This window comes from Hemicordylus capensis, chromosome 1, assembly GCF_027244095.1.
Source record: "Hemicordylus capensis ecotype Gifberg chromosome 1, rHemCap1.1.pri, whole genome shotgun sequence".
Classification (NCBI taxonomy): Eukaryota; Metazoa; Chordata; class Lepidosauria; order Squamata; family Cordylidae; genus Hemicordylus; species Hemicordylus capensis.
Window position 1 is genome coordinate 222,826,913 of NC_069657.1, and position 13,448 is coordinate 222,840,360.

The window sequence follows — 13,448 nt, forward strand, 5'->3', positions numbered from 1 at the left end:
GGGGTGGGTGGGAGGAGATATTTGATGCAGCTGGCTGGGGGAGGGTAGTTAATTAAAAACCAATAATAATGTCAGCTGCTGCAGGTTAACGATCTGGATTTGCCTTGTCCCTTCTTTTGCCCTTTTCTGACAGCAAACAAACAAAAGCTGCTGTAAAATGCCAGCTTCTGCTCATCCATCCTTTGCCTCCTTCCATTAGATTTGGAAGGAGGCAATGTGGGAGCCAGAATCTCCAACTGCTCCAGGAGGAGGAGAAGAAGAAAGCAATGGTTATTTCCAATGCAGAGAATGCCTTGGCTAAGATTTTGGAATTAAATTCAAAATGGTTTGTGCAGGATGGGAAGAAACATTCTCCTTCTCCATGTAAAGGACAAGGTTGTATCCTTATGGGATAAACATGGTGTATACTCTCCACCCTAAAAGATACCACATTGTAGACATCATATTATAATGCTTTATACCAGGGAGTTATTTGCACGTGGCTTCTTGATGAGGGGTAAATGCTGAGCGAAGCCACTTCAAATCACACTCATGGCATTGAAGGAAGCTGCCCCTCTCCTCTGCTCTCAGGTTTTGTTTTGATGCAAGTTCACATGGCATGCCACCATGTTTTCCTCCTAGCCAATGGGGGGTGGGAGAGAGTGAGAGTGAGAGCGAGAGAGAGTACTAAATAGCTACACCTGCATTTCTAAAGAGATTATCCTTCTTATCATGCTGCTGATTCTAATCAGTGCCTCTCCCTATTTGCTCTGGCGTTTTCAGAAAAAGTAGCTTAAAACCAGCATTTTAAAAACCCAGAAATAAATTGAGATAAGCTAGAATTTGCAAGACAAAGCCTGATTTTTGTGTGTGGAGCGGGTCCAAGGATCTCAAAGGGACTTTGGGGTAAGTTTGGCTGGTGTGTGAATGCACACACTCTTCTGAAGGAGATTCAGGGTAGGAGCCCTGTCTGTAAAGCCTCCAGGGGTTCTTAACCCTTTTGAACCTATGGATCACCCTCCAGATCTCCAAGTACTTGCCATCAACCCCATCATTTTTGTATAATATATTTTCACATGGCTGTAGTTAAAAAAATTAGAGGGAGAAAATAATATGCCTGATTGTTATTATCAAGAACTTTATTCTGGCTCACCAAGAAGCAAATTAAATTCAGTGAAGCTAAAATATTTCCATGGACCACTTAGACTTATCCTGTTGACCCCCATCCATGGATCCCAGGTTAAGAACCCCTGCTTTATACCAGGGGCAAGCATTAGGTTGCTCAGGAGAGCAGCAGTCTTAAAGGGACAGCCCTCTGGGCTGGAGTCTGCAACTCCTCCTCCTCTCCAGCTGATCCTGCCTTACCTGTCGCCAGCACTAATGTACAGATATCAGGGAGGGCACGGAAGGGGAGGAGTTGGCTTTCCCAGGGTTAGAGTTCCAAAGGGGTCCCTTTGACCGGGGATGGAGGGGTCCAGGCACTACAGGTGCTGTCTTAAGGGGCTCTATTTCTGGAACTCTCTCAGACTGAGGCTCAATGTCAGGGTCCTAGAGCTGAGTTCAGGTTGAATTATTGAAACACACTCTATGTGGGGATGTGGAGGTTTTCAAAAGTGCTTTAAAAGCAGGGTTGTAGCTATAATTGAGTGGATGAGTTCAAAGAACCCAGGGCCCCCAGCTTCAGAAGGGTCCCCAGCTCCACCATTCCCTATTCTTTTCATTATCTCCCTCACTCCGAGGGGCCATCGGCGGGAGGGGTAAACACGGGCCTCCTCCCCCCTAGCTGCACCCCTGTTGAAAAGTATTTGAAAATGTCAGCTTGTTCAACATGCCAGTGCCAATATGATACAGCACGTTACCCCAGTTTTCTTCCAGCCTCAGTAACTGCCAGTTTATTTCTGGGCACCACTTAAAGTGTTGGTTATCACCTTGATAGCCCTAAACTAAGTGGGATCAGAATGCTATTTCCACACATAGGGAACAGTTTCCACCCATAATCCTAGCCACTCTCAATGGTAATCTGAAGAGGACCTTCTGAGGCTCCCACTTCTAGGTGGGATTCCGTTGGCAGGAACAAGGGAAAGGGCCTCCCAGTGACGGTTCCAAGACTGTGGAAGTCACTGCCCAGAGGGGCACATCTAGGGTTGCCATATTCAAACTTCCCAAATCAGGGTTGCCTAATCTGCATATTATGCAAATTATGCAGCAACTAATTTGATCTATCTATCTATCTATCTGCCAAATTTGTATACTTTCCCCTCCTTCTCTGCCCTCATTGGATCTAGAGTAAAATCTGGGCAATCCGGGCAGTGCATTTGAAATCCATGTAAATCTGGGTGGAATTTAGCAGCTGGGTGGAGGAGCCAAAATCCGGGGGCTACCCTAAATTCCAGGGGAAATGGCAACCCTAAGCACATCTCACCCTTTCACTGTTGGTGTTTTGCTGTTTGGTGAAAACAGTTTTGCTTGGGCAAGCTAAAAGTTTGATTTTTTTTTCCCCACTTGAAAAAAAAATGGACCCACACTTTGCCTCCATCCCCCTGCATGCTCCCAGATGATAACAATCTTCCGTCTGGAGCATCAAAGGGGGCGGGACTAGCTGCACAAGATTCCTCTGACCCTGGAAGGACAGCCCACACCAGAATGCTGGAGAGTAACCCATGGGAGGAACTTCCTCCCTTAACTCTGGTTTGAAGTTCATTCACAATCTAGATGTCACATTGGAGGGAACAGATCCTCGGTTAGGTAAGTGTAACACACTACAGACTGATGGACGGTTTATTTCAAGGTTTGGGGTAGAAATCAGAACTGCAGTTGGGTCTGAGAACCGCGATGCTAATCATTCTGACATCACAGTGGCAGACCTGAGGTGAGTTTGCCTCAGGTTCCTAGTGATATCCAAAGGGGGCCTTTGTATTTGGCTTTTTGATTCTGCTTTGATCAATTGTTTGAGTGCTATAAATTAATTATTATTATTATTATTATTACATTTATATCCCGCTCTTCCTCCAAGGAGCCCAGAGCGGTGCACTACATACTTGTGTTTCTCTTTCACAACAACCCTGTGAAGTAGGTTAGGCTGAGAGAGAAGTGACTGGCCCAGAGTCACCCAGCTTGTTTCATGGCTGAATGGGGATTTGAACTCGGGTCTCCCCGGTCCTAGTCCAGCACTCTAACCACTACACCACGCTGGCTCTCTTTATATTATTTTTTGCTTTTTTCCTCCTCCTTAGCTTCTATAGATTGTTTCAGCCATGGAGCCAGCCAAACAGCAGACTGGTCCAGCCCTGTTTGGTGGCCCCCTCCAGTTACGCCCACGTGCATGATGTCACACACATGGAGGGCGTGGCTTAGGCTCCAGAACAGCCCAGAGCGAACTCCCCCTTCCAGCCCAGGCTGCCAAGAGCCTGGGAGAACTCTCTTTTTTTTTTCATTTCAGGCAGCGCCGGTTGTCCGATAAGACATTTTTCCCTTCTCTCCAAAGAGGGAGAGAAAGGGGAAAACATCCAAACAGGCAGCTGGCACTGCCTGAAATAACAGGCTGAGAGCTCACTTGGGCAACCCGGGCATGGGAGGGGAGAGTTCACTCTGGGCTCCTCTGGAGCCCGAGCCACGGGGCTTCGGTGGCCCTTTTCATTGGTGGCCCAGGTTCTTTGAACCCATTCGCACAATAGTGGCTAGGCCCCTGGATTGTTTTGTGCTACTTTATGGCTGTTTTATTCTGCACTTTGTTTGGCTGGCCCTAGAGTTTTTTGCACTCTAGAAGTTTGACTTTGCCACCCACCCCCCGCCCCAGTCAAGAAGTCCGAAGTCCCAGTTTTAGCTTGAACTGTGTAGGCTTTTCAGTTGCTGGGATGGGAAAGAGTTCAGGGCCGGAGAGAGAACAAAGCAAAGCATTGTTGGGTTTGCTCGCTCACTCTTTCTCTCACCCCTGCACTCCCCCTCCAGGAAGAGAGCAGATAGGCACCCCAGCAAGTCTGACATGTCAGTGGTTGCTTGGAGAGGGAAAGGGAGGGAGAATTGGTGCCCTAGGTGATGGCCTAATGGATGGGCCATCTATGCTGAAATCCCTGTAAGCAGCCTTGAACTTTATTGGAAAGGTGGGGTATAGCTTTACTAAGTAAAACAGAATGAGTAAATAAGATGAATGTATGGAGGTTGGGTTTCTCTTCCACACCCCACATTCATATAATGTGTGAATAAGGCCTAAGTATACTTTACTGAAGAGCCGCAGATATTATGTAGCTACTCGGATCCTTCTGATCTTGAGCCAAATTTTCATCAGGCCTCTTAGAGTTAGAGCATTCTGTACGACGACATGAGCCGCTGAACAGGCACAGAGGCCGAACCAGATCAGGCCATTCCAGGGCTGTGGTTCCGCAGGCATGTCCATCTTTAAAGACTCAAGCTTTTGACCAGGCGAACCTCAGCTTGAAAGGTGGATTCCCGCTCCCATAATTTGCACTGTGGTACATCCATCCTGCTAGAAGCAATTCAGATCCCAGCTTGCATTTCTTTGCATTGTCACATTAAGTGAATGCAGGAGTCCCTGTTTGCACGAAGCTCCATGTGTATCTCTGAAGTATTGGAAGTTCAGGAGAGAGGCTATTAACTTACGTGCAACTGAGCATATGTAACAGAGCACTTCGGATTGCCGCCTAGACAATTACTGTATTAGCAATAACAACAGTGGAAGAGTACAAGTGAGTGTCACATGTATTCCACAGTTACCGGGTTTCTCATCCCTAATCCCTGGGTGCAGCCACTTATCTATTTTGATTGTTATGGTGGGGGCAGGGGGGGGGCAGTAGTAGGGAATGAATAGTTTCAGGTAAGGGAAAATTCAACATATTGATAAGCAGGCAGAATAATTTTTGCTGCCAGCAGCAAATAACACCCCAGATTATGACATAACTGCCAGAGTAATGGCTGCAGCTGTTGCCTCTGTAAAATGATCTACAATACCACATGCTAATAAGAAAGACAACATGTCTAAGTCACTTTGTACAATGCCGGCACACTAATCCCACGCCATTCAGCGCGGTGCCAAAAGTGGTCATATCACAGCAAGAGGATAAGGCCTGGAATAATCACATCCTTAAAAAAAAATATCCACTGTGTAATACAATGAAATCCCATTTAAACAAGCCAGCCTTGTGAATCCATTAGAGCTGCATCCCCAGAGTTCTGCAGCTCTGGCCCTCCTTATAACACCCAAACAGACGTGTTTGCATGCGAGGCACATGCTGGAGAAGAATATTTACTACAGACTTCTGTTGAGAATAAAAGTGTGTGATGCCTAAGAGAAACTATTATTTCCTCAGGAGTCTAGGGAAACACTGCTAAGGATTCAGTTTTCAGACCTCTCTGCCAGAAGAAGCCCTATCATTTCCCCAGGACTTCTGCCAACACAAGAGTGTTGACATTGTGCCCTAGCAGCATGCGGCATTCTCTTCCAGCCTCAGTCCTAACCATGAAAGCAGCTGAACAGGCAGGGAGCTGCAGAGGAGAGCTGACAGGATTGGGAGCAGAATTTGGAGGAGCACTGGGACAGAGCCAGAAGAGAGTGAAACTGGAGGCAGAGCCAATTGCAGGTGGGTGTCTAAACCGCAGCATCCAGCCAAAGGGTCAAGGTTGGACCAAGGATGCAGACAGAAGATGGCAGATGCAGAAGGTGGCAGATGGTGCGGGAGCAGCAAGCAGGCTGAGAAGCAGCCATTGCTGGGGCAGGGCTCGGTCTGATGTTGCCTAGCCAAAAACAACCACATCCTGACATGGGTGCTGCTGTATTCTATCCACTATCTTTCATGTTTTGTTGTTTAGCACGTTGTCCCAGTGGGGATCCTGTAGGAAGTATTGAGGGTGGAGTCAGAAAGGAAAAGGGAGGGGCTCAGGGGGATGGGGAGGAGATTTGTTTCTGAATATAGTTAAATGTATATATGATCCCTTTGTATTTGTGAGGGAAGCAGCAATAAAACAGGAGCACTTATACCCAGGTCAGGAGGAATTAATATCAAATATCAGTTACTATCAAGGTGGGGTGCTATGTTGGGATCGGGAAGAACAGAAGCACCCCTTCTTCCTCCACAACAGTCTTGAGAGATTCCTTACAAGGGGAATCAGGACCAGGAGGCTCCTCCTGTGAGCAGATCCTGAGTATAAACTGCTTTGAAAGGGCTGTAGCAATGAATAAGAGCAGTCAGGCTGAATACTGGTAAATCAAAGTTACCTTCCCACTTTGTCTAGAACAGCAGTTAACAGAGAAGGCATGAAGTGCCGGGCCTCCAATTCAGAAGCTCCTCTCTTGGGTGGGTCTTCTCTTAATGGGAAAATGCTTAAGAGTTTATCTTGCTGGGGAAAGTAGGAGGATGGGCTCTGGGCCACTGCAGAGCTGAGGTGAGGTGTTCTAATTCCTACAATCCATAGCAACACAAGCAGTCTCTCTTTCTCGTCAACCATTTCCCAACACAATAAGGATCTACACACGATCCGTGTGTAGAGCCAAAACAGGGCTGCAAGGAGAGTGGGTTTGACTCACTCTCCCCGCAGATGATCAGGCAGCACTCCCTGGGCGGCCAGATCGGCTGCTCAGATGATTACAGGCTCCATCAAGAAGCCGGTTGAGGCGGCGGGGTTCAGCGGGGCAGACCCTGGAAGTTCCATAAGGCACCGTGCCATAAGGCATCGTGGGGAGCCCCCCAACACTGGGAGGCTTGTTGTAGCCTCCCGGCCAGGAGGCTACTCATGGGTCACCGCAGTGCGGAGCCATGCTGTGGTGACACATGATCTTTTAACCTGGTTTTGGGGCACTCTCGCACCTGAAACCCAGGTTAAGTGGTGGGCTTCGTCAGTGGGCTTGCTGCCGAGCCATCGCCAGGAGCTGCACAGCTCCTATTGCAGCACACAACCAGCCCAAACCGGGCTGGGCTCCCTTAGCCCAGTTTCGGCTGGTCATGAGAATCACCTCAATCTCCGGGATACAACCAGAATCTTTTCCCAGTGTAGCCATAATCCTTCCTTCCACGCCCAGAAAAAGACTGGTCTTCCATGAGAATCTGGAGCAAGTTCAAGACTTCTGTTGCACTTCCTGAGGAAAAATCAGATGTAGACTATGGCCTAATCATCAGACTAAAGTTAGACTAAGGGTTATGACAACATCTGCTCCAGCTGCCTGTAGTATTTACAAGGGACAGTCTCTATTTCCTGGAATCTGTCCCTGGTAAATCACTTGGCCTCCTGGGGATATCTTCTTCAATTGTCTTGTTTTTTATGTGCATTTCTAGAGTTGTCCTTCTTTAGGATTCAGCTTCCTCCCCAGAGTCACTAGAAATTAAATCTCCATGTGGGTGGATGATATATCAAGTCTTTATTGTATCTGCATGTCAATGGATACATACCTTGAAGGCATGATACACAGCAAATGCAGAAGGAGTCCAGTTTTCAGCAGTGGGGGGGGGGGGATTGCTCAGTAATCCTTGGTATGAGAACTGGTTGTGTATCCCTATCTTCATCTATAAAATGTTGGAGGGCGTGTTCTAGGGCTTGTCATGATTGAAGCCTGAGTCAGATGCATACTTAATGTCAGTTCAGCTTTGCTTCTTATCTGTCCGAGAAGAGGTGATCATACTCTACTATATATGGGCCACTCTTAGCCTATTTACAATTTCAGTTCAGTAGATCTCAGGTTACACGAAAGGCATGGAAACTAGTACAGGAGGAGGATAAGCAGTTTGATTACTGTAGGAAAGGCCTGTAGTGGCAGTATAATCCGGTACATTCATTTTGCACACAGTAAATTACTTTCACTTTGGATGGAATGGTTTGTTATCTAGTGCTAACAACAGCTTGAAGTTGTTTACCCAGAAGAAAAAAAATCCTGGCTGAATCCAAATACATTGGCTGAGGAAAGTCCAGTAACTGTCCAAATGGAAGCAAAACTGGGCTCTTTCAAGAATTATTTCCCTCTTTCTTCTTACCCTCCTCACTTCTTCCCTGTCATTCCTCATGCTCTTGTCATTCAGGAATAAGCATCTTAATTTACTACAGTTTTCCCTAAGCAAATATTCTAAAGAGAGTCGGCTAATTAATTATTGTTTCGACATCATTTTTCTAGACCTTTGACCACTTGGCAGATCTGCAAAGTACTCTAAATGCATGCCACATTGGCTCAGCAATTTTATTTTATTTTGAGACAATGAATTGAGATGTAGCAGAGAGAGAGAGCTTTATCTTCAGATTTGTGAGTGCAAGAATATATTTTGTTGAGAAAGCAAGTGTTTCTCTCGCACTTCTTCCCTTCCCCTCCCTCTCTCTTCCCCCTGCCCTTTTCTGACCAGAAATTTTAACACAGTTCCATACAGATGGAGTTAGCTAGGTACTGTGATAAACGTACCAGCTGACTGGGTATTTATTGGATGGTGGAAATGAACCTGCCAAGTAAGTAATATTGCCTTTCTACAATTTTTTTTTATAATCCATCTCCTGCTCATAGTTCTTATTCCCCAATTCCCTACATAAACATGTATGCTATCTCCTGAACAGCATCATTTATCTTTACTCTGCTGGCTAGGTGATCATTCTTCCTGGAGGCTGGCTGACACCAAAGGGTACACAGTGAATTAGTGGCACATGTTGTTCCTCAAGTAATACATCTGGTACTTGCCTTCTGAGACCACACACTCCAGCCTTCCCTACCAGACCCCAGAATGCTACAGGAATAATTCTGATGAACATAATAGAGCCACTCTAGTCCCATGACTGACCTTTTATCATCAATAAAGACAGTTACCAATCCTTTCCTAAAATGTAGAGTTGCAGGGCAGTCGGCACATAGAGCTATACCTGATTTGGGGCAGCCTGATTTGGGGCAGCCACCAGAGCCAATGGACTCATTCACAAGTAACACCAAACCTGAGGTAAACATGGCCGAGGTTTCAATTTCTAACTCCAAATTGAAACCTCCACAGACATTCTCCAATTCAAGGCCCACCAAACTCCACTCAGTTGCAGGAGAGGGGAACCCCTCTCTGCTGCTCGGCCTCCAGATTCCAGCAAAGTGTCACCACATCAGTGGGGCAGCCATGATTGTCTGGAAGGGGGCATGTCAAGCACGATTATGCATTTTTGGAGTGTTCCACCTACCCTCAGCATGGAAAAGTCATTGAAACCCATTTAAATGCCCTGTGATGGTGGATACAATCCATGCAGCTGAAATCTGTCTGGCAGCTTGCTTCCAACCAGGCTCACCCTCTCATGAGTGGGCCAGTCTACCCAGGAAGGATGTGCCCATGCAAGGGCTTTGCCCAACCTACTGAATGCAAGCTCACGCGTTGAGCCAGCCTACCCACCCACCAACACACCCAAGGGGGCCCCGCTTGTGTGTGGGGGCCCCAACTCTCAATGGTAAAAAAATAGAAAAGATTCTCTGCAACCTTCCTCCCCCAAAACCCTTTGAATCCTGGCATGCACCGAGAGAACATCTAGACGCTCCATGTGCCGTGGTCCAGACGCTTGTGAGGAGGGGAGGGAGGGGATGGACCTTTAAACCCATTCAGAATCCAAGGTCCCAGTCCAGTGTCGTGCTGTATGCAGAACTGTGATTGAGGGGAATCATAGGCGAGAGGAGCCTCCATTCTCCAGCCAGCCAGGACAGCAAGGTGGCCATTCCAGGGTGCTGGCAAGGGCACACATGTCAGCATGGGCAGACTACCTAGCAGGGGGCATGTTTCTGTGACAGCTTGGACACAGTCCCCAAGATGAGGAAAGCAGTCTCTGGGGTATCCCTCCCCACGGCTTCCTTCCATACAGCAATCTGGCTTTATTTAGGGAGCCCGGCTCTCTAAATCTGGTGCCATGCAATCCATGGCCTGACACTCCCATGAGGGAGGTGTCTGTGGGGGAAGGGGATGTTTTGCCATCAGGCATTATGACTGAATTTGCTTGGCAATTCTCTCCCCTCCCCTCTGATGGTCCTTCTCATGAGTTGTGTGGGGTGTCCCCATGGCCTTTCGCTCTTGTGGTTGTGCAGTGTGCCCTGGGTTGGGTGGCCGTATCTTTCAAGAAGGATTCCTGCTTACCACTACTGACCCCATTGATTGGCATTGATCAAGAACCCCCAAAAGGGGAAGGGCCAGGCCCCCCTTCCCCAACCTTTCTGTGAAAAGAATATAACTTGGCTGCTCAGGAATCCCTGCTGGGGGCTGTCACCACACAAGCCGTTTGCATGGACAAGGGAGACACTGGGTTCTGGGATGGACGGACCTTTAAACCTGTTCAAAGTTCCCAGGTCCAATCCAGCATGGCACCGAATGTGTGGGGATTCCCGGGAGATGAGAGCCCTGGTTTCCAGCGACCACAGGACAGTGGGTTCTCAATTTAGGTGCACATCTCCATGTGGGTTGGCGGGCTGGCAGGGAGCAGGGTTTGACAGCAGCTTTGTGGCAGTCACCAAGACCAGGACAGCACTCACCCAAGTACCCATCCCCCAGCTTTCCTACATGGAGCATCCTGGCTTGGTATCGAGTCCCACAGAGAAAAGTACTCTCGTGAGAAAGTGCTCTGTGGAATAATGGGGTACTTTGCAGCATATATTGCAAGCAGCACCTTGTGCACCTAGAATACCATCTTGTGCATTTGAAATTAGTCCGCACAGATGGTTCTTCTCATAAGTCATCCTAGGGAGTGCAAAGCCCCAAGGGAAAGGGGCTGGTCTCCTTTCCCCAACCTATATGTGAAGAAAAAAGAATGTTGCTGCTCCGGGTTCCCTGCTTGGGTCTGCCTTTTATATCCTGCCCTGGGACCCCCTCCCCCCATGGGCATTTGCTCCCCTCCTGACGCTGTGATGGGGTGTTGCCATTTGGAGTGCTTGTGGACATACATCACTGTTGCTCTCTTCTCAGGGAGCAAAGCACTTAGTGCCCGTCCTGTCATCCCATGCCCTCTTCCTACTGCTTGCCAGGTGGGGTGAGCAAGGGACAGAGAGGGAAGAGAGAATGCCCCTGAGTGACTGTGAGGCTTGAGAGGCTGACAAGTCTGGGATTTCTGGTTTTGGTGGAGTCGCGGTAACCTGGCAACTCCATAGCTGCATTGCTGATCTGGGGTGGGGGGGGAGCGGGGGGCGAGGCTGGCTCTTTGAGAGGCTGCCAGCGAGAAGTACTAAAGGCTTGGAGCAGCCATATCCTCAGGCGGGTCTGCACGACCACCTCTATGATTGCAGTTTGAAAATCAGCGTGAAACCGTAGTTAGGACTGCGCCAAGAGTCCTACATAATGCTTCGGCGTCAAAACCTCAGGTGTCTGCAGCCAACCTTAGAGAGAACCAAAAGTTCAATTTGGAGTTTGCCAAGGCAAGCCAGAGGTCACTTTCAGCCATTAACCAGTTTCACGCATTTGGGCGTACCAGCCTTGGCCACGTTTAACTCTGGTTTGACGTGAATGCAGCCAATGTTTCATGTGCATGTTTCTAGTCCTCAGGTGAGCCAAACTGAATAAAAAGAGGTTTGTTTGCCCACCTTTTTCTGTGTGTAAGAGTGGAAGCAGTATTTTCTTGCTTTCCCTGAAGTTGCTGTACTCAGGCTTCAAACAGAAGCCACTGTATCAGCAACAATTATTATTTTATGAAGATCAACTGGTAGTGCTTTATCATTTCAAGTGGCAGCAATTATACACACTGCACACTGATATATTTACACTCTATTTTCATAAAGTGCTGTTGAAACTAAGTTTTGAATAATATGCAATATGATCACTACATAGATATAAATAGTGTCAGGAAGAAAAGGACTCTGCATAGTTTATCATTCATGAAACTATCTTTCCAAGAGTTATTCTGCGTATAGCAATCTCCAGATTCTGATTATGTAATGCTCAGATTTGCTCTGTATTGCTATGGTGAAGCAACAAAGCCATAAAATGCCATATTGGTTGCCTTTCTGAAATGGGGGAAGTGTCTACAGCATACCAATAACCCAAGTTGTGCATTGTTAATGCCCCAAATCTACATTAGGAACAGATTTTGTGATATATTTCAGTCCAAACACTTTTTAGTAATACAAGACATAGACACAAGACAATTACAGATTCCAAGCTTGTTTGCATACTTTAAAGGGGGTGGGTGGGAGTCGTATCATTTAAGTAATCATTTATGTTGTTTTGCTGAGAAGTTTGTTCAAGTGAGGATCCTGAAGAGAGGGGTGGGGTGTGGAGTCAGGGAGGGAAAGGAGAAGAAAATAGAGTTGTTTCTGAATTAACCTTTAGTTAAATCTATATAAGATTTTTGTGTGTCTATAAGGGAACCAGCCACCTAATGGTGCAGCAGGGAAATGACTTGACTAGCAAGTCAGAGGTTGCCTCTTCAGATCTCCGCTGGTATGGGAAACACCTATATCAGACAGCAGCAATATAGGAAGATGCTGAAAAGCATCTTCTCATACTGCACGGGAGATGGCAATGGTAAACACTGAGAGACAGCATGGTGTAGTGGTTAGAATCCTGGACGAGGACCAGGGAGAACTGAGTTCAAATCCCCATTCAGCCATGATACTTGCTGGGTGACTCTGGGCCAGTCACTTCTCTCTCAGCCTAACCTACCTCACAGGATTGTTGTGAGGAGGAACTTAAGTATGTAGTACACCACTCTGGGCTCCTTGGAGGAAGAGTGGGATATAAAATGTTAATTAATTAATTAAAACCCCTCCTGTATTCTGCCAAAGACAACCACAGGGCTCTGTGGTTGCCAGGAGTGGACACCAACTTGATGGCACACTTTATAAGGGAACCAGCTATAAAACAGAAATGCTTGAAATAGCAGCCACATCAATTAATCAAGGGGCAAATTTTAATCTGCAAAGTTAAAGCCTTAGTTGATTTATTGCACTAGTTAATCAATGGGATGGCATGAGAACTGACTGATATCATTTCAGTGGCTTCCCTTCCCAAATTAAAACACACCACCTACCTGCACCCAGATATCCTCTCCTCCTTTCCCACCCGCATGAGTACCACAGTCTGGTTTTGTGTGTTGCCTTTTGGGCAAAGGAATCATTTTTGAAATTTTTAAAAATTCCTATTGGAAATCCCTGACAGACAGACAAGATAAAGGTCAATTCTAAGTCCATCACCTTTGTGATTTGAATTTGCAGTTCAGCTGAACTCTGTTTTTGAAAACCTTTCATTTGAATATATAACATATTAGCTGCCCTACTACTTCACAAGTAATTTGAGAGAGAGAGAGAGGGAAAAAGCAGCATTCATTGCTCTGTAACCTCTCTCAATGGTCCAGGCAATCTGAGGCTCAAGAACACAGCAACCAACAGAGAAATTATATTTTCAAATGAATATATTTTCATCAAACCTTCTATGTATCTGTCAGCTGCACTGTGAGTGAACCTGATCCTATTTGAAGGCTGATGCATAATTCCAGGCATTGATGACAATATTTGTAAGAGAAATATTTGGGATGCATGCCTCAAA

The 13,448-nt window shown here is 46.8% G+C and overlaps 1 long non-coding RNA gene across 2 annotated transcripts in view; it reads left to right on the forward strand.

The window, feature by feature from the left end:
* The first annotated feature begins 5,422 nt into the window (after nucleotides 1-5,422).
* The window catches only part of LOC128339631 (uncharacterized), a 107,185-nt gene continuing 99,159 nt past the window's right edge, over nucleotides 5,423-13,448 (forward strand). For both annotated transcript variants that reach the window (XR_008313141.1, XR_008313142.1), the window contains exon 1: nucleotides 5,423-5,573. This is a non-coding gene — a long non-coding RNA (uncharacterized LOC128339631). The remainder of the gene's footprint in view (nucleotides 5,574-13,448) is intronic.